The sequence below is a fragment of the Passer domesticus genome, unplaced genomic scaffold, assembly GCF_036417665.1.
Source record: "Passer domesticus isolate bPasDom1 unplaced genomic scaffold, bPasDom1.hap1 HAP1_SCAFFOLD_37, whole genome shotgun sequence".
Taxonomy (NCBI): Eukaryota; Metazoa; Chordata; class Aves; order Passeriformes; family Passeridae; genus Passer; species Passer domesticus.
Window position 1 is genome coordinate 2361227 of NW_026990149.1, and position 21452 is coordinate 2382678.

The window sequence follows — 21452 nt, forward strand, 5'->3', positions numbered from 1 at the left end:
GCCCTAAAAAGCCCCAAGATAATCCCCAAAACCCTCCCAAAATTGCATTAAAATTGCCCCAAAATGCCCCAAATCCCAAAATTCCCCCCAAAATGCCCCCAGAACCCCCCAGACTCTCTGGGGCCGTCCTGGATCAGGGGCACCGGCCGGTGGAACAGGAGCCACCTCAGGGGCCCTCGGAGCTCTGTGGGGAGGGGGCACCATGGGAGACCCCCAAAAACGGGAGGGGGGGGCTGGGAACCCCCAGGATCCCCAAATCTCCTCCGGGAACCCCAAATCCCCCTGAAAAGCCCCCAAGGTTGGCCCAGGACCACCCTGGAACCCCAAAGTCCCCCCAGCACCCCCAGGACCCCCCTCGAGACCCCTCTCAGGACCCCTCCCCACCCCCAGATCCCCCCACAGTGCCCCAGGACCCCTCCCCAGACCCTCCCTGACACCTCACGATCCCCCAGCCAAGACCCCTACCCAGACCCCGCCCCACACCCCCGGAACCCTCCCCCAAAGCCCCCCCAGCCCCCCGGACCCTCCCACGCCCCCCCGATCCCCTCTCAGCCGCTCCCGGCCCTGTCCCGGCCGCCTCAGCAGCTCCCGGAGCGCTCCGGCCGCTCCCAGCGCCGCCCCCGCTCTCTGCAGCGCCCGGCACGGCACCGCCGCTGCGGCTCGCCTCTGATTGGCTGCAGCGCCGCGGGGAGGCGGGCGCTGCTGAAGGGAGCCGCGCCCTCATTGGCCGGTTCGGGGCGGGGCGCGCCGCTATTGGCTGGGGAGCCCGTGCACGCGGCGGAGGCGGGAGATTCAGAGGCGCGCGCGGCTGAGGAAGGCGCTGAGGGGAAACTGGGGGGGTTTGGGGCGGTCTGAGGAGAAATCGGGGATTTTGGGGAGATTGACGGGAAATAGGGGGGTGTGCGGCGTGTTTGGGGATAATGAGGGGGTCTGAGGGGGCTTTGGTGGGTCTGAGGGGGCTTTAGGGATCTTTGGGGGCAGCTTGAGAGGGTCTGGAGTGTTCTCAGGTGGGTTTAGGGGGATCTGAGGGGAATTGGGAGGGTCTGAGGGTGTTTTGGGGGATTGTGAGAGGAGCTGTGGAGCTCTGGGGGCTTCTGAGGTGCATCTGGGGGGCTTTAGCGGAGTGTGAGGGGATTTCCCAGGGTTTGGGGGGGATTGAGGGGGATTTGGGGCAGTCTGATGGATTTGAGGGGGTCTCAGGTGGATCTGGGATCAGTTTTGTGGGGAACTGGGGGGTCTGAGGGTCCCGTGAAGGTTTTGGGGGTCCAGGGTGATCCTGGGCCAACCTTGGGGGGGTTTGGGGCTCCCAGAGGGGTCCCGGGGGAGATTTGGGGGTCCCGGGGGGTCCCAGGCCCCCCCTGAACCGGGGTCTGGGGGTTTCGGGGCGAGGGGGCACAACAGGGGTTCCACCCCCCCCTCCTGTTTCTGGGGGTCTCCCATGGTGCCCCCTCCCCACAGAGCTCCGAGGGCCCCTGAGGTGGCTCCTGTTCCACCGGCCGGTGCCCCTGATCCAGGACGGCCCCAGAGAGTCTGGGGGGTTCTGGGGGGCATTTTTCGGGGGAATTTTGGGATTTGGGGCATTTTAATGCAATTTTGGGAGGGTTTTGGGGATTATCTTGGGGCTTTTTTAGGGCTTTATTGGGTATTTGATGGAAGTTCAGGGGGAATTATAGAGGTCTTGGAGAGAAACCAAACCAAAGCCAAAACCTTGTGTTTCAGGGGGGGTTATGGGATTTTGGGGGTTTTGTGGATTTGGGGAGTTTTGGATGTTGGGGGATTTTATTGGGCTTGAGGGGGTTGGTTTTTCAGGGGGTTTAGTGAAATTTTGGGGAGTTTTTTTTTTAGTTTTGGTGAGTTTGACTGGGATTTTGTGGGATTCTCTGGGGTTTTGGAGGATCCTATTGTAATTTCTTGAGGAATTTAGGATTTTTAGTGGAATTTGTGGGGGATTTGGGGGTCTGGGGCCTTTGGGGTTGTCCAAGGGTTTGCAGAAGGGCTGAGAGGCATCAAAATCTCCTTAAAAGCCCCAAAAGTCCCAATAAAACTCATGAAATCTGAAATAAATCTCACAAAATCCCATTAGAACACCCTAGAATCAGAATAAAAGCCCACAAGGTCTTTTGAAATCCCAATAACGCTCAAAATCCCGATGAAACCCTGCTAACCTCCCCAAAAATGTCCCAAAACCATAAAAATCCCACAGAACCTCACCCGAAGACCCAAAGAAATCATGACAACAACCAAAAAAAACCCACAAAACCCCAAAAAGCCTACCAAAACTCTCAAAAAAACCTCAAATCCCCAATGAATCCCACTAAAATCCCCACAATTCCAGTGAAATGCCTCAAAATCTCCTAGAAATCCCAATGAAACTCCCAGAATTTCTGGGAATCCCCAAAAAGCCCAGGAAAATCCTAGCAAAACCTCCCAAAATACCAAAAAAAAAAAATCAATAAATCCCCAAACATCCCCAGAAGAAGAACCCCCCCCCCAAAGTGCCAATAAAACCCCCAAAATACAAACCCCCAAAATCCACAAAACCCCCCAACATTTCCCACCTTGTCCCAGCATGTCTGCAGTCATTTCCATGCGCCGCCAGTGGCCCCAGGAAGGTGTCAGTTCTCCCAGTGTGATCCCCCAGTCATGCCCAGAATATCCCAGCTGCCTCCAGCACGCATCCAGTCCTGCCCAGTTCCTCCAGTTTGCTTGCAGCATGCTCCCAGTTTCTCTCAGGTGCTCCCAGTAGCCCAAAGTGTGATCCCAGTCACTCCCTTTCAACCCCAATATGATCCCAGTAAGCTCCAGTTGGATCCCAGTCACATGCCAGCACTCCCAGTGTGCTCCCAGTATAAACCCAGTTGCTCCCAGTCAGGCCATTATGGGGGATGATGTGCAGGGTGTGTTCCCAGTCACTCTCAGATTCTCCCAGTATTAGTCCAGTCCCTCCCAGTATGATCCAGAGATGAGCCCAGTGTGCTCCCAGTCCCTGCCAGTATGAACCAGTTGTGCTCCACATGGTTCCACTTGCTCTCTTTCATCCTCCCTTTTGTTCCAGTCACTCCCAGTATCTCCCAGTGTATCCCAGGTCCCTCCAGCAGGTTCCCAGTCCCTCCCATTATTCCCCAGTATGATCCCATTTGCTGCCAAGCACTCCCAGTCAGCCTCAGTGCAGTGGCACTCACTGCCAGGATGATCCCAGTCACCTCCAGCATGATCCCAGTTGATCCCAGTAGAAGCCCAGTTGTTTCCAATCCCTCCCAGAACACAGCCAGCCACTCCCAGTTGCTCCTGTCATGATCCCAGTTGCTCCCAGTCACCCTCAGCATAATGCCAGTCACTCCCAGTAGATCCCATTTGCCCCTACCATGGTCTCAATTGCCTCTGCAGGCTCCTGCTCACTCCCAGTATGATCCCAGAATGATATCAGTACAAAGCCAGTACAGTCCAAGTATGATTCCAGTATGATCCCAGAACAAACCCAGTAGAGTCCCAGTCACTCCCAGTATGATGCCAGCAGAGCCCAGTCCCTGGCAGTGCTGCCAGCGCTGGGATCCCGCAGCCCTCTGTGCGTTCCCCCCTCCCGGCTGTGCCGAGAGGAGCCCCAAGGGCTGGCAGTGCCCAGGCAGGCTCCCCAGCAGGGCCCAGTTTGGATGTGGGGCCCCCAGTTGTCGCAGTTTGCCTCTCCTTTTGCCCGGGCCGGCTTCCCCCCTTCTCCGCAGCGGCCGGGAGCAGCCGAGAGCCCCGCGCTGCCCGTGCCGAGCTGTGCCGGCTCCAGCCCCGCTCCTGCCGCGGGCTGCGAGGGCTCCGGGAACGGGGCAGCGAGGGGGTCGCTGCTGCTGCGGGAGGAGGAGGAGGGAGGGAAGGGGAGGGATGAAGGAGGAGGAGGCGGGAGGGTGGGGGGGGAGATGGAGGAGGAGGGGGAAGGCGGAGAGAGAGCAGCCACAGAAGGAGAAGGAGGTGTGGTTAGGGAGGAGAAGGATTAGGAGGAGGCGGGGGATGGAATAGGAGAAGGGGCAGGAAGAGGAAGAGGAGGGACAGAGGCGGATCAAGGCTGAGCAGCAGGAAGCACGCGGTCGAGCCCTCCGTGCATTCGCAGCCCCCACCTGTGGGATCATCGCCCCCATGGCGCTGGTGAGCGGGGAGGGGGAGCTCAGGCCAGATATCCCGGGGGATCTCTGGGCTGAAATTTTTTGGGGGGATGTTTGGAGAATAAAGAAGTGCAAGGCTGAGCGGAAAAGGCCCCTCGGGGGGACATCGGGGGGTGACGGTGGCGGCTGGCGGCAGAGGCAGCCTGGAGGAGCAGAGCCCTGTGTCCCCCAGGAGCCCAAAGTGGGGAGCCCAGAGAGGGGGGAGCGCCGCCATGGGCGGGAGCCTGCAGAGGCTGGAGAGGGGCAGGGGGGACTCCTTGGAGCCCCTGCAGCCCAGAGCAGAGAATGAGGGGAGAAGGGAGCCCAAAAAGCCCTGGCAGCCCTGAATCGGGAGCGAAGAGGGGGCAGGTTTTGGGATTGCTGGGACTGCCAGCAGGCTGGGGAGGGCGGGCACCGAGGAGAAGGGGGACCCCCAATGCAACCATGACCCCAGCAGCTGGGACAGGGGGAACTCCCAAAGAGCAGAGGGGAGGGAGCAGGGGTGGGGAACTCCTGGGGAGGGTTTTTCAGCACTGAATCTTGGTGTTTGGGAGGTTTTCTGCAGCCTAGGTCGCTGGTGACTTGTAGAGATTGACTTGGGCAGAAAGACCTTCAAACTCAACATGCTCATCCCTTGTTTTCCCCAAACCAGGATTTCCCATTGTCACTTCTTGTGAGGTAGTGAGGAAGAGGAAGATGTCCCTGGACATGGAGTCAGGTGAGGAGGAAGTCAGTGCCCCTTTGCCTCTCTCTCCTGCTGCATCTCCCAGCCCAGCACAGCAGAACCTCGTGGCAGAGGCCGTTTTGAGCGGCTCCACGGTGCAGGAACCCAACGGGGAGGAAAAGCCCCGGAGATGCCACACGAGGAGGGGCTGCAAACGCAGATGGCGGGGATCTGAGGGGGAAAGAGCCAGCCTGGGCCGGGAAGGCGGCCGGAGATGGAGCCAGAGGTTGGAGCTGGTGGTCCATGAGGAGGTTCCTGATGGAGAGAAGCCCCACAAGTGCAAGGAGTGTGGGAAGAGCTTCAGGCACAGCTCCAACCTGATGAGGCACCAGAGGACCCACACTGGGGAGTGGCCCTACGAGTGTGATCAGTGCAGGAAGAGGTTTCAGGGCAGCTCCCATCTCCTCAAGCACCAGCGCACGCACACAGAGGAGAGGCCCTTCCGCTGCCCCGACTGCGGGCAGGGCTTCAGGCGGAACTCCCATCTTGTCACGCACCGGCGCATCCACACTGGGGAGAGGCCCCACGAGTGTGAGGAATGTGGGAAGAGCTTCAGGCAGAGCTCCAATCTGATCCAGCACCAGAGGACCCACACTGGGGAACGGCCCTACGAGTGTGGGGAGTGTGGGAAGAGATTCAGCCAGAGCTCCAGTCTGTTCTGCCACCAGAGAATCCACATCGGGGAGAGGCCCTTCGAGTGTGGGGAGTGTGGGAAAAGCTTCAGGCAGCATTCCAGCCTGATTGTCCACCAAAAGATCCACTCTGGGGAGAGGCCCTACGAGTGTTCCAAGTGTGGGAAGGGGTTTCGGACCCACTCCCATCTCCTCCTGCACTATTGGAGTCACACAGAGGAGAGGCCCTTCTGCTGCCCCGACTGCGGGGAGGGATTCAGGCAGAACTGCCACCTTGTCAGGCACCGGCGCATCCACAGCGGGGAGAGGCCCTACGAATGTCCCCAGTGTGGGAAGAGCTTCTCCAGCAGCTCTAACTTGACCCAACACCAACGGAGGCACCGGTGAGGGAAGCCCTGCGAGTGCCCCGAGTGCGGGAAGAGCTTCGTGCGCTGCTCCAGCTCCATCCCCCACTGCAGGAGCCACGCTGGGCGCAGCCCTGGTGACCCACATTCCCTGTGATCCATGCTGGGAACACACCTGGCTGCTTGTCCTTTTGGTTTGGCCTTGATTTTCTTCTGATTCATCTTTATCCCATAAAAACAGCCCAAACTGTGTTAAATGAATGACATTGATCAACGATCTCTAAAGTCTCACCATTTCATAGGTGTTTGAGGGAGCACCTGCCTTTGCCCTGTCTTTTGGGGGTAAGAAATGGATTCTGGAGCTTTCTGAAACCAAGACCCGTCTCGTTTGTTCCCGGCACCGGCAGCTGCAGCCTCCCTGGTCACCATGAACTCTGGAGAATGGGGGCAGCCAGTGAGAACATGTCCTGGATTGCAAGCTAAGTGTGTGTTCTGTTTGCCATCTGTCAGAGGTGGAGCACTTATCTTCTGTTCATTGGGCAGTTTATCTCTTCCACAACCAATCCTTCATCCAGGAGATAGCTTCTGTCAATAATTATTAATTACCTTCTGTTAATGGGCCATTGAGTGCTACTGCATGGCTGATAAAATAACATCATGCCACTGGGAGATGCTCTGCCCAGCGGGAGGAGCCAAGCATTTCTTCCTGGATAGAATCTGAGTTTGGAACATTGCAGCAGCCTTTTCCCACTGGATTGCCAGAGGATCAACCTTTTCCCACTGGATTGCCAGAGGAAGACCAGGCCCATCTACACCACCACTGGACCTTCAGAGGAAAACTCCACCCTTCTCCAGGATCCCTGCTCCAACAGAGCCACACCTGTCACTGCAGGAGGGCTGCAGCCACCATTCAATGGGACTGCTGCCAGCACCCTGACCCACAGGGTGTCAGGTTGTATTCTGACTCTGTCAGTGGTTTTGGGTTTTTTTTTTGGTTTTTGCTATTGCCTTTGTATTTTTAATTTTTGCTAAAAAAGAATTCCTATTCCCATAGCTTTGCCTGAGAGCCCCTTAATTCAGAATTATAACAATTCAGAGGGAAGGAGTTTCCATTTTCCATTTCAGGGGAGGTTCCTGCCTTCCTTAGCAGACACCTGGCTTTCCAAACCAAGACAGGACAGCACGACCTGCACCCCGTAAGTCACCCCCTGATGGCCACACCTTGTGGGACCCCCATCTTGAAGAGGAAGACCCAAGGGCACCATGGCAAGAGGCTGGATTTGAAACATAAACTTTAAGGAAGTTAGACATTTTGGAGGAGCTAAGATTTTAGTTAGAGATAAACTTTATTGTAATTAATTAAAATAAATAGGTAGGCCTTGATGAAGGTAAGAGTTAGTAATTAACTAATAATGGATTGCTTGTCAACACAATGTTTGGTTAGCTGGGTTTCTAATGAAGACTATAGAAACTGACAGATAGCTTTTAGGAACATAAGACAATTGTGGGCCTCCTGTGTTCTGAAACCAGTTGAAGCCAGGGAATGGGAATTCTACCAAGGGTTCATTTGTCATATTTGCATTGAAAAGGTAGAAAGGTCAGAATGAGGAAGACTTCATTTACTTCCTCATTTTGGGACCCTTCCCATGAAAGGGACCCCGACCCATTTCAAAGAACAAACTACGTATGCCTAATAGATTTTGAAATAATTAGCCTATGAAACGGGGAATGGGATGTACCAAAATTATGAATATGTATTTGTATTTTGGGTATTCAGTAGTTGTATGGATGACAGGACTCTGTAATCACCTGTAAATTGCAGTGTGCATTTGGGAGCTATCCCACACGCCGCCCGGCATCGCAATAAACATACACCTTGTAGCTTTAAACTGTTAGAGAGTTTTTGTCCGTCACAGTTGGATATCGGTGCTAGATCAATATCCATATTTTTTTAATAAATCACTTTGGTGACTGCAGCAGGACATCCTGCACTCTCTGGCCGTGGGGCCAGTGGGGGTCCGGGACCCCTCTGGGCACCCACCCAGGAATTTCTGGGAAGGAGGATCCTGTGATCCTGCTGCCTACGTGGGGAAAGACCAGGTCCTGCTGGAACCACGGACAAAAGGAATGTTTCTCTTTAGGGAAAGGTACCTTATTATATCAGCAGTTAATAGGACGCGGGATTCGTCCCGCCTCAGTGGTCTGGTAACCCGTGTCCCGCAGTGGGGACCAGGGCTCTGGTAGTCCATGTCTCGTAGTGGAGACAATGGCTGTGGTGTTGTGAATTGGGATTGGAGCAGGGGTGGCTCTGGTTTCAATTTGTAGTTTAAAGGTGCACCTCAGTGACTCGTCATTTGGGTGGTTAGTCCGAATTTTTGGGCTGCGAAGGGTCCCATTGTGGGTGGCAGACAATCCTGGTTGTGCCCCCAGCGTTGTGTGTGTGTGTCTGTGTGTGTGTGTGTGTATTGTAATTGGATCCGTGTTTGTTTGGTGGTTTTGTGATTTTGTGTGTTTAGGTTGTAGATGCACTGTATTTGTTGTGGTTTGTGAGAGTTTGTGTTGTAAGCATTATCATTTGTGTGATTTGGCATGTGTTATTAACCTTTGTAAGTGTTTTTGGGAGTTTTGTAAGCTTAAATTTGTAAAAGGTCTTTGAAATCCCTGCCTGATTGTGGAGGGACACTGCCACTTTTGTTTGGGAGAGCGGACTGATTTCAAGTGTTTGTATTGTGCTTAGACTGTGTTAGAGGGGAATTAGGCTGTGTGTGAGCTTGGACAGCATGTGTTTTTGGATGTAAACTTTTATTTGATGTATGGTCAGGTGAAAAAGGCTTTGTGTGAGTTAAATTTGTTTCCTTAGTAGTTAAAAGAGTGAATGGAAAGCCCACAACTATTCCTGACACAGTCCTGGTGATCAGGCAGTCATTTGTTTCCTGGGTAACCAGAGGGGAGTCCAGACTTTGTAGCCTTGGGATACCTCTTTTTATCTCCCTGTAAAACGCCGAGAGTTTGGTGAGCGCGTGTTTTGATAATTTTATTGGTATGTGAGGTTTGCAGTTGCTAGAGTGTGTGGTAATATTTTAAAGTGCTGATGGTTTACCTCCACCCCCCCAATTCTTGTGGAGGGATTTGTGCTGTGCCCTGGCCAAAGTTTGTGTGATTTTCAGCAGGACCTTGTTAAAACTTTTGTTGTGTTTGGGGTCGTGAAAAACCCCTGTCTGTTTCTTTTTTGTGAGCCTAAACTATTAGTGTTAGGAGTCAGGTTGTCAGCAAGAAAAGGGAAATTCAGTTTAGCGGCTTTGGTTGTATGCAGAAAACAGAGAGCCCAGAAGTAGTGCTGGCAGAGGTAGCTGAGAGACTTCTTTGGTGCCCAGATACGCAGCTGAACTCTGTGTTCTGTAACATTTTCCACCAAAGGGTGAGAGAAATTTGGTTAGCAGTCCAAAAAGCTTCGGAATGGGTTACAGTAGTGACTCACACAGCTCTTGGTGCAGCGTGGAATCGTCAAATTTCTGCCAGAACTTGACTGATACTTTGCAAGGTTTCCATCTGTCCTTTGGTTACAGCATGACAAGAGATACGCTTTGCTTTCAGCTGCACACTGTCTACAGTGTGTGAAAAGTTGCTTCCAATTTTTAAACATATTTTAATAGGAATACACCTGGAGCAAAGCTTAACAGAGGACCTGATTTAATAAATTATTAGTAACCTGCAACTTGGGTGGAGTACCTAACTACATGGTGTGGTTTCATTAGATTGAATCAAAAGGAGTTTTCCCACCCCTTTTTTGTAGAACTACAAGTTCTTTCCCTAACAGCTGCTGCTCTGAACCCTGCCTTTGAAGGCCTGCTAACCCTTTCTTTTTTTAGAGAAAAGGAGAAAATTAATTAACAAGCTGTTTTATCCCTTTTGTTTGCTAGCACAACTATATGAGCAGGAACAGGAGGCACAGGAATCGAGAACCTGGTTCAGGGGTATTCCCCTGCCCAAGGAAAGATTGCTGCTGTGATCTGTGGATCGTGTTTCGGTGTGCAGTCTGTCAGGACTTGTGGGTCTGGCAAGGGTACAGGTGGTTAATACCTAAGACTGGAACTTGTCTCTCTGTTATAAAAAAGAACAAAGGGCTGCCCAGATAACTATATGAATTTTGTTGGCAATTGGTCAAGAGTTGCGGGATAGCAGTAAAATATTTGAGTTGTTGGAAAATGGGGTTTCAGGAACATTAAAGAAAGCAGTGGAAATTCTTAGAGTTGAGTGTTGCCAGTATATTTTTGTACCAAGGGAATACCAAGTGAAATTTAAGAACTGGGATAAGATCAAAAGACATTGTGAAAAAGAGGATCCTAAACATGGGGGCAAATGAAAGCAAAGAGATTCCCAGAGGAAGCCCTTTAGGGTGTATGTTAACACACTGGAAAGAGCTGGTGGGCTATGGTGGCAGTGAAACTAAAAGGGAACTTGTCAAACTTTCCACGTAGTGGTGGCCACTCTATAGACTTGATGGAGTGAAGTGGCCAGCAAATGGTACACTGGACTATGAGACTCTATTACAGTTCATGCTTTTCCTTAGGTGGGAATAGAAGTGGCAAGAGGTGACTTATGCTGCTATGTTTTTCCGCCTTTGAAATCACCCTGAGTGGCAAAGGGATTGTGGGATTAGGCCTCCATCTGATCCACTGGTATTGGCTCTTGAGAAGGATAATAAAGCTAACAGGGAAAAGCTGAAACAGTGTTGTAGCACGTGCTCCATGCAACAGAGATCTGGAACAAGAGACAGTAGAGGCACTTTTACCACCCTCTAGAAAGCAGGAAGGAGGCAGGGTAGAGGAACGAGTAAAATTGGAACCCTCACCAACTTTAGCCTCCCCTAACTTGTCTTCTGGTTCATCTGCCCTGGGAAAAACAGTAATTGAGGGAGGGGTTTCCCCACCAACTCCTGAATTAAGGGAACCATGGAGGCTTTACCCACCGTTGCCTAGTAGTGATAGTGAATGGGATGAATCTGAACCAAGTCCGGAGCCTTCCCTGCAAGGTCTGATAGCATCAAGGGCCAGAAGGCAAACCAGACTGAACCCACCCCCACAAACAACTAGAAAGCAAACTAAAGGACTCATACAAGCACCCTTAAGGCAGGCTATAACCTCTAATGGGGAACCAAGGATGATTAAGGTCCCCTTTTTCTCAGTGGATTTGGAGGCTTGGGAAAAGACTGCTAAGGGTTATGGGAATGACCCAATAGGGGTTGCTAAAAGGGTAAAGTTTATGGCTAAGCAGCATTTACCTGATTGGGCAGACATGCAGTTACTGCTTGATGCCTTAACAGAAACAGAGAAGCAGTTGGGTTTGAAGGTAGCCAAGGATTTAGCTGAAGACACTTGTACAGCAGCACAAGAGGATATCAAAGATGTGTTTCCCCTTCAGGATCCGATGTGGGATCCCAATGAACCCGATGAATGGGCACAGCTTAAGAGATACCAAGACTTTGTAGTAAAAGGACTAGAATGAGCAATTCCTAAAACCATAAATTGGTCAGCCTTATATGCTGTTAAACAAGGTCCTACTCAAACACCTTCTGAATTTTTGGATCACCTCTGGGACACGATGCGGCGATATACCACCCTGGACTCTGGATTGGATGAAGGAATACAACAACTAATAAATTTATTTTTCGGACAATCCACAGGAGATATCAGGTGGAAACTTCAGAAGATCCGGGGCCCAAATAGCTGAGGCTTGGAGACTCTATTGGATGAAGCATGGAGAGTGTTTAGTAATCGGGAGGGAGGATATAAACCAGGGATGAAGAAATTAGTAGCAGTAGTAAGGGCGGGAGAAAAGGAGAAACGTGAGCAAGACCTGCCAAGACAAGGACCACCCCGAGTGGGAAAAGATCCATGTGCATTTTGCAAGAAATTTGGACACTGGAAAAACCAGTGCCCAGAATGAAGAAGGGGTGATGAACAGAGAAAAAGCGATTGGGGGTTGGGGGAAAGGCTGGTTGCTCATGTGAAGGAGGACTGAGGAGGACAGGAGGGCCCTACCCTAGGGGACCCTCTGGTTGTAGTTAAACTGGGGAACAAGGAAAAGGAAGTGGAATTTGTAGTGGACACAGGGACAACATTGTCAGTGTTGAATAAGGTCCTGTACCTCTAACAAATGATTATGTTATGGTAAAGGGGGCTACTGGTCAATCTGAAAGAGCATATTTTTGCAAACCATTAAAGTATAAATTGGGAAAGCAATGGGAGATTCATCCATTTTTATATATGCCTAATGCTCCATCTGCACTTTTGGGCAGGGATCTGCTAGAGCAGCTGGATGCAAAAATAATATTGAAAAATGGAGAAATTAGTTTGGAGGTAAAGGACCAACAATATGTGGAGCTGTTAAGCCCAATGTTAATAATCAAAGAAATTGAAATTGTGAGTGAAGAAGAGAGAAACTTCAAGAAAATAATGGATCAATTATTCCCTGGTGTATGGGCTTCTAATATACCAGGGAGAGCAAAGAATGCATTGCCCATACAAATTAAGCTCAAGGAAGGGGAACAACAAGTAAGGGTTAAAAAATACCTCCTAAAGAAGGAAGACAGAGAAGGGACTAGCAAAATCATAGAAAACGTTTTGCTAATAGGACTGTTAAGAGAGTGTCAGTCTGATTTCAATACCCCCATTTTGCCAGTAAGAAAGCCTGATGGGTCATACAGGTTAGTACAAGACCTAAGGGCTGTTCTCAAAGTAACTGAAGACTTGTATCCAGTAGTTGCTAACCCTTATACTTTATTAACTCCTTTAACACCTGAACTAACCTGGTTTACCATTTTAGATTTGAAGGATGCCTTCTTTTGCCTCCTTCTCCACAAGGCCAGCCAGAAAATTTTTGCATTCAAATGGGAGAACCCCAAAACTGCACGGAGGAAGCAGCTCACATGGTGTGTATTACCACAGGGGTACAAGAACTTCCCACTGTATCTGGGGAGAAACTTGCCAAGCATTTAGAGTCTTGGAAACCTCTACCAGGAGAAGGGCAGTTGCTGCAGTACGTGGATGACCTCCTAACAGCCACCCAGACCCAGGAGACACGCGTGCACTGGACGGTAAGCCTCCTAAACTGTTTGGGCCTGCAGGGGTATGGAGTATCCCAGAAGAAAGCCCAGATGGTGAGGCAAACAGTCATTTGCCTGGGTTATGAGGTGAGTGCAGGTCAAAGGACCTTGGGGCAGGATGGCAAAGAAGCAATATGCCAGACCCCGAGATCTCAGACACTGAAGGAACTGAGAACCTTTTTAGGCATGACAGGGTGGTGCAGCCTGTGGATTTCTAACTATGGGTTACTTGTTAAACCTCTATATGCCCTGATCAGGGAAGGGAGCAGAGATCTTCAGTGGACAAAAGAAGCAACCCAAGCCTCCGACCAACTAAAGAAGGCCCTCATGTCATCTCTAGCTCTAGGACTTCCAGACGTGAGTGAACCATTTTTCCTGTTTTCCCATGAAAAACAAGGGATTGCCCTGGGAATATTAGCAGAGAACTTAGGCCCGTACCAGAGAGCAGTGGCCTATCTCTCCAAACAGCTGGACACGGCAGCTAAAGGATGGCCAGGGTGTCTCAGAGCTGTTGCAGCAGTGGCAGTGAACATCCAGGAAGCACACAAATTCACCCTGGGCCAGAAAATGACTGTGCTGGTATCCCACACGGTGTCTGCAGTCCTTGAGGCAAAAGGGGGACATTGGCTCTCCCCACAGAGGTTTCTGAAGTACCAAGCTATACTAGTGGAACAAGATGGTGTTGAAATTGTGGTAACTCACATTGTAAATTCAGCTTCCTTCCTCAGTGGGAGTATGGGAGAAGCAGTGATCCATGACTGTCTGGAGACCACTGGAGCCACTTTCTCCAGCTGCCCGGATCTGAAGGACACCCCACTTGAAGATGCTGAGACCTGGTTCACTGATGGAAGCAGCTATGTCATCAGTGGAAAAAGGCACCCTGGATATGCGGTTACCACAAGCAGAGAGGTAATAGAGTCTTCACCAGCAAACATCTCTGCACAGAAGGCTGAAATAATCACCTTAACTCGAGCCTTAGAGCTGGCAAAAGGAAAAGAGGTTAACATCTACACGGACTCAAGGTACACGTTTGGGGTGGTTCATGCACGTGGAGCCATTTGGAGAGAGAGAGGACTGTTGAATTCACAAGGGAAGAATATTAAACATGTACAAGAGATACTGAGACTACTAGGTGCAGTACAACTACCTGAGAAGGCAGCCATCATGCACATTAAGGCACAGCAAAAAGTGAGCTCTGAATTGGAAGAAGGGAACATGCTGGTGGACAGAGAGGGAAAAGACGCAGCCAGAGGTGAGGTATTTGAGGAGACAGTGGAGGCAACATTGATCCCAGATGAAAACATTTCTATTGATGGTAAGCCAGTGTACAATAAAAAGGATAAGAAACTTTTTAAGGCAAAAAAAGCAAATTATAATCAAGAAGGACAGGCTGTAACAGAGGAAGGGAAACTTGTAGCGCCTTCCTATTTGCTGTGGTCATCAGTGCAAAAAGAACATGAAAAAACACTCTGGGGAGTAGATGCCCTGTACAACAATTTGAAAGGAAAAATTATGGCCAGGAAACTCCAGGGCACAGTAATACAGGTAACTCGTCAGTGTAGTCTTTGCCTCTGAACTAATCCTAAAAACATCCCAAAGCCTAAAGTTGGACAAATTGGGAAAGGCTGCGGACCTGGGCAACAGTGGCAAATCGATTTCACAGAATTACCCAGGAAGGGGGGATATCATTACCTCTTGGTATTGCCTGATACCTTTTCAGGTTGGCCAGAAGCTTTCCCTACTAGGACAGCTGAAGCACGAGAGGTAAGCAAAGCACTGTTGCAAGAAATAATCCCGAGGTTTGGGGTTCCAGCCACCATATCCTCAGACAGAGGGCCGCATTTTGTTTCCAAAATTGTGCAAGAAATTAGCCACCACCTGGCGATAGACTGTGAGCTGCATACCCCATATCATCCTCAATCGAGTGGCCAAGTGGAAAAGATGAATCATTTGATTAAGCAACAAATTGTGAGATTGGGAGAAGAGGCAAACCTACCTTGGCCCCAGGCTCTTCCATTAGCATTATTGCCAATTTGGACAAAACCAAGGACAAGGGAAAAATTGAGCCCCTTTGAAATATTATATGGGAGACCATATGCAGTTCAAGAAGGAGCCACACCTACACAAATAGGGGAGGAAACCCTACCCAAGTATATGATAGCCCTGAATAAACAACTGAGAGAAACTGCAAAATATGTGGCTGGAGCTCAAAACAGAGATTTGGATGGACCAGTACATGATGTACAACCTGGGGATTATGTGCATGTTAAGTCTTTGGCAGAAAAGACCCTGGAACTGCAGTGGGAAGGACCATTCCAGGTGCTCCTCACTACCTTTACTGCAATCAAGATCAAAGAACAGCAGGCCTGGATCCATCACTCCCGAGTGAAGAAAGCCCCTGAGGAAGTCTGGAAACTGATGCCAGGTGACAAAGAACTGAAGCTGAAGCTCACCTGGAACCGTGAATATATGGACTTAGAGAAATCATGGACATGATGGAGAAGGTGGTAACTATTATAGCCATTGCCATGGTTGTAACAGGAGCCAGTGCCATACCGCGCAGGTACAACGTAACTGGGATGTACCGGTGCCAAGGGAGGGCCTGTGATCCCCACTCTCGTAGGGCCCTAAATGAGATCCTGAAAGTCACAAATGCACGTTTGTGGGAAGGGAGAAATGTTTGGGGATGTAGCTATGCATTTGTGCAAGGTGGGTTGCATGAGGCTTACCATCCACCCATGAAACTCATTCAGATTAGCTCTGAATGCTGTGACAAATGTTTGAGTAAGTGCCCTAAAAATAGAAGGGTGTGCAATAAGAGAGTATGATCTTGACTTTAGCATCACTCAAGTGTGCACTGAATATCAGAAGAACAAGATCAGAACTACCCCACTAACACAAAAGAAAGCTGTTCCTACCCAAAGGCCAATTATTCCAGAAGCAGAAGTGCAGCCTATAGTTCCTGTGATTACTAGAATTGGGCCGTATGCTATGAAGAAAACAAGAACTCAGAGACTGCTGGTTAATCCAGAATGGTCTCTGAAGCGAGTAGAAATGGGAATACAGGTAAATGCTTTGGACATTCAACTAGAGTGTGCCCCATTTCTTTGAAATCCTTTCATGGACTGGACCACTTGGCTTCAAGAATGAATGCCCCCTAACTTTAGGAGTAAAAGAGATCTCACTGGGCTGCTAGGGACTGGACTGGGAGTGCTAAACACCATAGATTCAGAAGTGTTGATAAATACATTAACCACAGTGGGGAGTGACTTAGTTAAATTACAGCAACCTTTACAATCCTCCCTGCTAGCACTAGGTGACAACCACTGGAAGTTCTCCAAAGTATTGCCAGAAAGGAAGAACACTGAAGAACAGGACGATGAGGTAATAATTAATGCATTAGGCACAGCCAGTGAAAACGTCTCACTAGCTCTTGGGTGTACTCAAGCACAACTGTGGATGCAGTCAGTGGCTGCTGCATCATCAGGGAGGGCAGAGAGGAATATTCTCTGCTGAACTCTGCAAAATTGTTTGGGATAGTGCATCCGATATGGAAAGGGATCTTGGTGGACTTTGGCCAACTTCACTTATAACCCTGTGACTAGTAAAGTAACAGCCTTTGTTTTAACAATACGTAATGCATCAGTGAGCTTAAGTCACCCAATAGTTCCCCTGGGACTAAACCATGAAGGGACTGTGTTGTATCCTTCTGAACATAGAACATGGGCACGAGAAATTAGAGGAGAGTGGCAGACCATCAACCTAGAGCCCTGTTCTATGAGGAACCAACTGGGGTACATATGTGAGGGGACATTAGAAAGTGATCAAGACACACGTTTGGACACAGACCAAAGGATTTGCCACTTTGAAACACATTCAGGCAATCAGACAATGTTGCTTGTATATATAGGACAAGGTTGTATCTGTCTCAGCACAGCATGCCCCACCGTAATGATATGAAGAGATAAGGGGTCTGGAATCAAGACACGACTCGACACGAGGTATGCATCTTGTTCGATTTATTGGAAATTGATAGGCTCTTATATAGCATTGTTATCTGTCCATGCAGCTCAAACGTACATATTATTGGTTACAAGGGACTGTCCAGGAGCCCTGACTCATGCTGTGATTGGTGTAAACCAGCTGCTCATGCTTTTCTTGGTTCTACACTCTTTCTGTCCTGCGGTCTGCTGCTATCTTGTGTAATTGCTGCCTTGCGGTTTTGCTGGTATCTCCTGGTGTCTAGCTAGCCTAGTCTGCAGCCATTGTGTAACTGTCCAACTTCCTCTCATCTCTGGTCCAAGGACATTTCTAGGACTGTCTGTTGGCTTCAGGCCTGGGTTATGCACTCCTTGTAAAAGTCCGTGCCCTCTCTTTACTAGCCAGGCAGTAGAAATACTTTCTGTACTAATACTCTCTGCAATGGACCTCCCTATACCTCTTGTCAGTTAAAAGAGTTCTTCAGTGAGTGGGGAATAGAACACAAGAAAGGCATACCTGCAAATCCCACAGGACAATCCATCGTAAAAAGGACACATCAAACCCTCAAAAGAGTCCTCAGTCAGCAGCAAAGAGAAACAAAAATGAAATCTCCAGTGGAAAGACTTTGCAAGGCTCTCTATGTCATCAACTTCCTGAACTCTACAACATCAGAGCCTGACCCCCCAGTACTTCACCACTTTGCAAATACCACCCAAGCAAAGCTCACTGAGAAACCACCTGTACTGGGGAAGGACCCAGAAACACATCAAATTTCTGGGCCATTCCAATTGATTACCTGGGGAAGAGGGGATGCTTGTGTTCTACTCCCATCTGCTCCTGGATGGTACCCAGGAAAAAACATAAAACCATACCTAGGCACTGCAAAAGCCACTCCCACAAACACTGACAAGAATTCCCCTGAGTCAAACACAAGACCTCCTCAAAACCAGACCAGTTCTGCCTGGAGACGAAGACGTTGCCAAATGTCCACATACAGAAGAAAAGACCATCCCATCACAGGACAACAGACAAAACAGAAACCTGAACAACATTCTGCTGCATCAAGCCATAAGCCAGACACAGCCTGAACACAAAATTGTTCTCAGAATTATATGTTATTATCCCTTTATATCCTAAAAAGCCCTATTATTCCCCTTTCTCAACTCTTACCAAAAATCCCTAACCTTATACCCACTCCCCCATCCTTAGTTTAAGGAAAAAGAAAAAAAAAAAAAAAGAAAAGAAAGAAAAAAAAAAAAGAAAGAAAAAAAAAGGGGGGGAGGGGAAGGAACAGAGGAAAGGAACAAAGGAGAAAACCCTAACCCTCCCCTCCCACCATCAAGATAACAAATTTTGTTATATTCCCTATCAGAAGCTCCATTCCTGTCCAGAGATGAAAAATGTCTCCGTTGGTGCTGTCCTCAGTGCTGCTTGGATTTCTTCACTGTACCGTGTGCCATCAGTTGGATCAGCCCACAGCCTGGCCACAATGTCTGGGTAACCTCAGCAAGGACGTTAAAACAGGATAACATGTGCTTATCCATGGGAAGCATGGATAACCCACTTTCCACATGTCTGGTAGGAATTCCCTTCGCAGCCAATGCCTGGCCCGTCTATAACTCAGAGCTCCTCCTCACCACAGGTAAGAGACCCAACCTGGTGGGCACCTGGGACCAGTGGACAAAAATGCTGCCCAATGCTCTCGAGGAACCCCAAGAATTGGACCTGATGGGGTCCTCCAAGGCAACATACTGTGTCAAATTTTACTTTAGGTGTCCAAAAAATAATTGGCCAGAAATTGACCAGACCAAAACCAGATACCTGAAAGACACACCACCAATTAACAAAGCCTATAACCCTCCTGATTGGTGTAATTACACTGCTCGTGTGATATCTGTATCCTCTCTTCACCCCAAAGTACTACCCAAGGGAACGTTTCTCATCTGTGGTGACTGAGTATGGGCTGGGATCCCCTCATGGCTACAGGGAGGTCCCTGTATCCTTGGAAAACTTTCTACCCTCACATCAAATATAACCTTGCTACATAACTGAAAAAAAGAAAGTGAATGAAAATGGCACAAAAGATCCTACACAGAATTTGAAGAAAATTGCAATCCCAAATTATACGATTGGAACAAACCAAAAAGGATTGCTGTCTCCCTATTCCTACCATGGGTAACTGCAGCTAAAGCCCTTGGTGAAATGAATCACTGTGGGTGCTGGCTCAGTAAGCAAGCCAGCGCTATATCGGCTGCCCTGAGCGATCTTTGAAAGGAAGAAGAAGCCACAAGACATGCACCACTCCAAAATCGAGCAGCAATTGACTTCCTGCTGCTTGCCCACGGACACGGCTGCCAAGACTTGGAAGGGATGTGCTGCTTCAATCTCTCTTAATGCTAGGAATCCATCCATGCAAACATCCAGACACTGAAGGAACTGGTGAAGGACTGAAAAGTAGAAAACAGCCCAGACTGGGTCAATGACCTTTTCAGTCAGTGGGGATATGCAGGATGGGTTGCATCTTTGGTTAAGGGAATGTTGTGGATTTTCCTTGTAATTGTCATTGTATTAGCTATGTTCTCATGCCTTTTCCATTGGTTTAAAAGAACTATAGGGAACGGCTTTTTTCTAAATACAGAAAGTGGAGTTGTAGCAGGCCCAGGGCCTGCAATGCCTCCATGGCATTCAGCAGCCTAAGACAGGAAATGCCTGGTCATGATGACTGGACCTAAGAATCCCCTCTTCCACCCTCAGACCCTTGCTTATCTCTCTAAGCCCACAGCTCACTTTCGCCTTGACCCTCACTATTGGATTGTTTCTAAAACTCCTGTACCCTATATAAAGCCCTACTTCTGCCCTGTTCTGCAGAAGAGCTGTCCCTGAGACCTTGTCAGAAGACATCAATAAAGACATCTCTGTGGAACCTCACACAGCCTTCTCCTCTCTCTGCCAGCATCTGCCAAAGGCACTCAGCAAGCCAAGAGCTGAAATCACAAATGAGCTGAGAATCACTAAAGAGCTGATCTCACTAAAGAGCTGAGCTTGGTGAGACTGCCTGCAGCTCTGGGGCCTGCCTGAGGGGCCCGGACAGGTCGTGCTGAATTGGACTTCTCTGTCTTGGGCTCCCACGGCAGCCGGGGCCGGGGAGACCCCGAAACGCCGGAGTCGCCTCAGGGACAAGGTGGGCATCGGGCACAGCTGGGACTCCATGGTCTCACACAGCTTTCCCAGCCTGAATGATTCCATGAGTCTGGGATTCTATGAAGGCATGATTCAAAACAGATTTGAACTCCAAATCTACCATATACAAATATTACAAAGGTCAAAATTCATGTGAAAGAAATTAAAGATGATTCTTTAAGATTGAAAGAATCGTATGTCAATGTTGCATATAGGTAAACCCTATAAAAGAAGAGCCTTGTTACCCTTGTAAAATGATGGCTCTGGCCTGCTGCTTGGGCTAAGTACAGCTAACAGCTAGCCTGACAAGTTCCTGTGAGAAAGGAATTTGCACCTGTGAGAGGAAAGACTTCTAGCCACATCTTCTATGCAGGAGACAAGAATGGAAACCGCGTTAGAGAGAGGAAAGGTTTTGACTGACACCTACATGAGCAACTACTAACCAATGAACTGAGTTGCACTAAGTTACTAAGCAATTAAAATGAAACACAATGCCTTCAGAAAACCATAGAAATATGAGCTGTGAAGAATAAAGATGGGCTGTTGTGCATGAAGAAATAGGTGTCTTGCCTGTCTCTACAGCGACATGTAAAGACAGCATTGCATGAACTGCCCTTGGGTTTAACATCTTCAGTGAAAAGTTAAACTGGGCCTCTCTATTAAGAAAGGGTTAGTGGTTCAAATGTCCTTGTCCTTGAAGAGAATTCAAAAGCCTTCATAGATATGTTCCTGCTTCTGTAAATACAAACACCTTCATGTTAACATGTGGAAATATATTCTGATTATCATTATTGACAGGCCAATGGAAGAGAAAAAATAATCAGATTTTGTAGGCTGACTTCTTCCCTCTAATACCTGGCCTTTCTGGCTGAGATGCCAGACTCATGAGCACACTGCTTAATTCTTTTTCAGTTCAAGATGATGCAGAGTTGCGAGAAAAGCTGTGCCTTCAGTGAGGCCTGGCCTTGTACACATCTAGTAAAAATGGTATTTCTGAGTTTGAGGTTTCTCAAAAGACAGATCTTGGCCTTGGAAATGCAACTCTCAGTCAGTGACTGTTGTCAGAATGTGCAATAAAATGCAGCTTGTGCCTCTTCTGTGTTTATCTTTTGTGTGCGGGTTGTAGGGTTTGTTGTGTGTTGCTGCTTTTCCCCTGCTCTTTTCCCCGCAGTGTTTTGGGGAGCAGAGGTGCAGCGGCCCCGGGAGGGCTGTGGCAGCCGAGCCGGGCCAGCCCCGGCGGGCTGGATTCACGGCCGCAGGGCCCTGCTGGGAGATGGAAAATGAGATGATTGGCTCTGGCAATTAAGGGATGCATACTGTGTGAATATTGAGAGAAGCTTTATTGGTGTACAGTTATGT

The 21452-nt window shown here is 49.1% G+C and overlaps 1 pseudogene; it reads left to right on the forward strand.

The window, feature by feature from the left end:
• LOC135292575 (zinc finger protein 208-like) overlaps positions 1–21452 on the forward strand; it is an 837577-nt pseudogene that overhangs the window by 230495 nt on the left and 585630 nt on the right.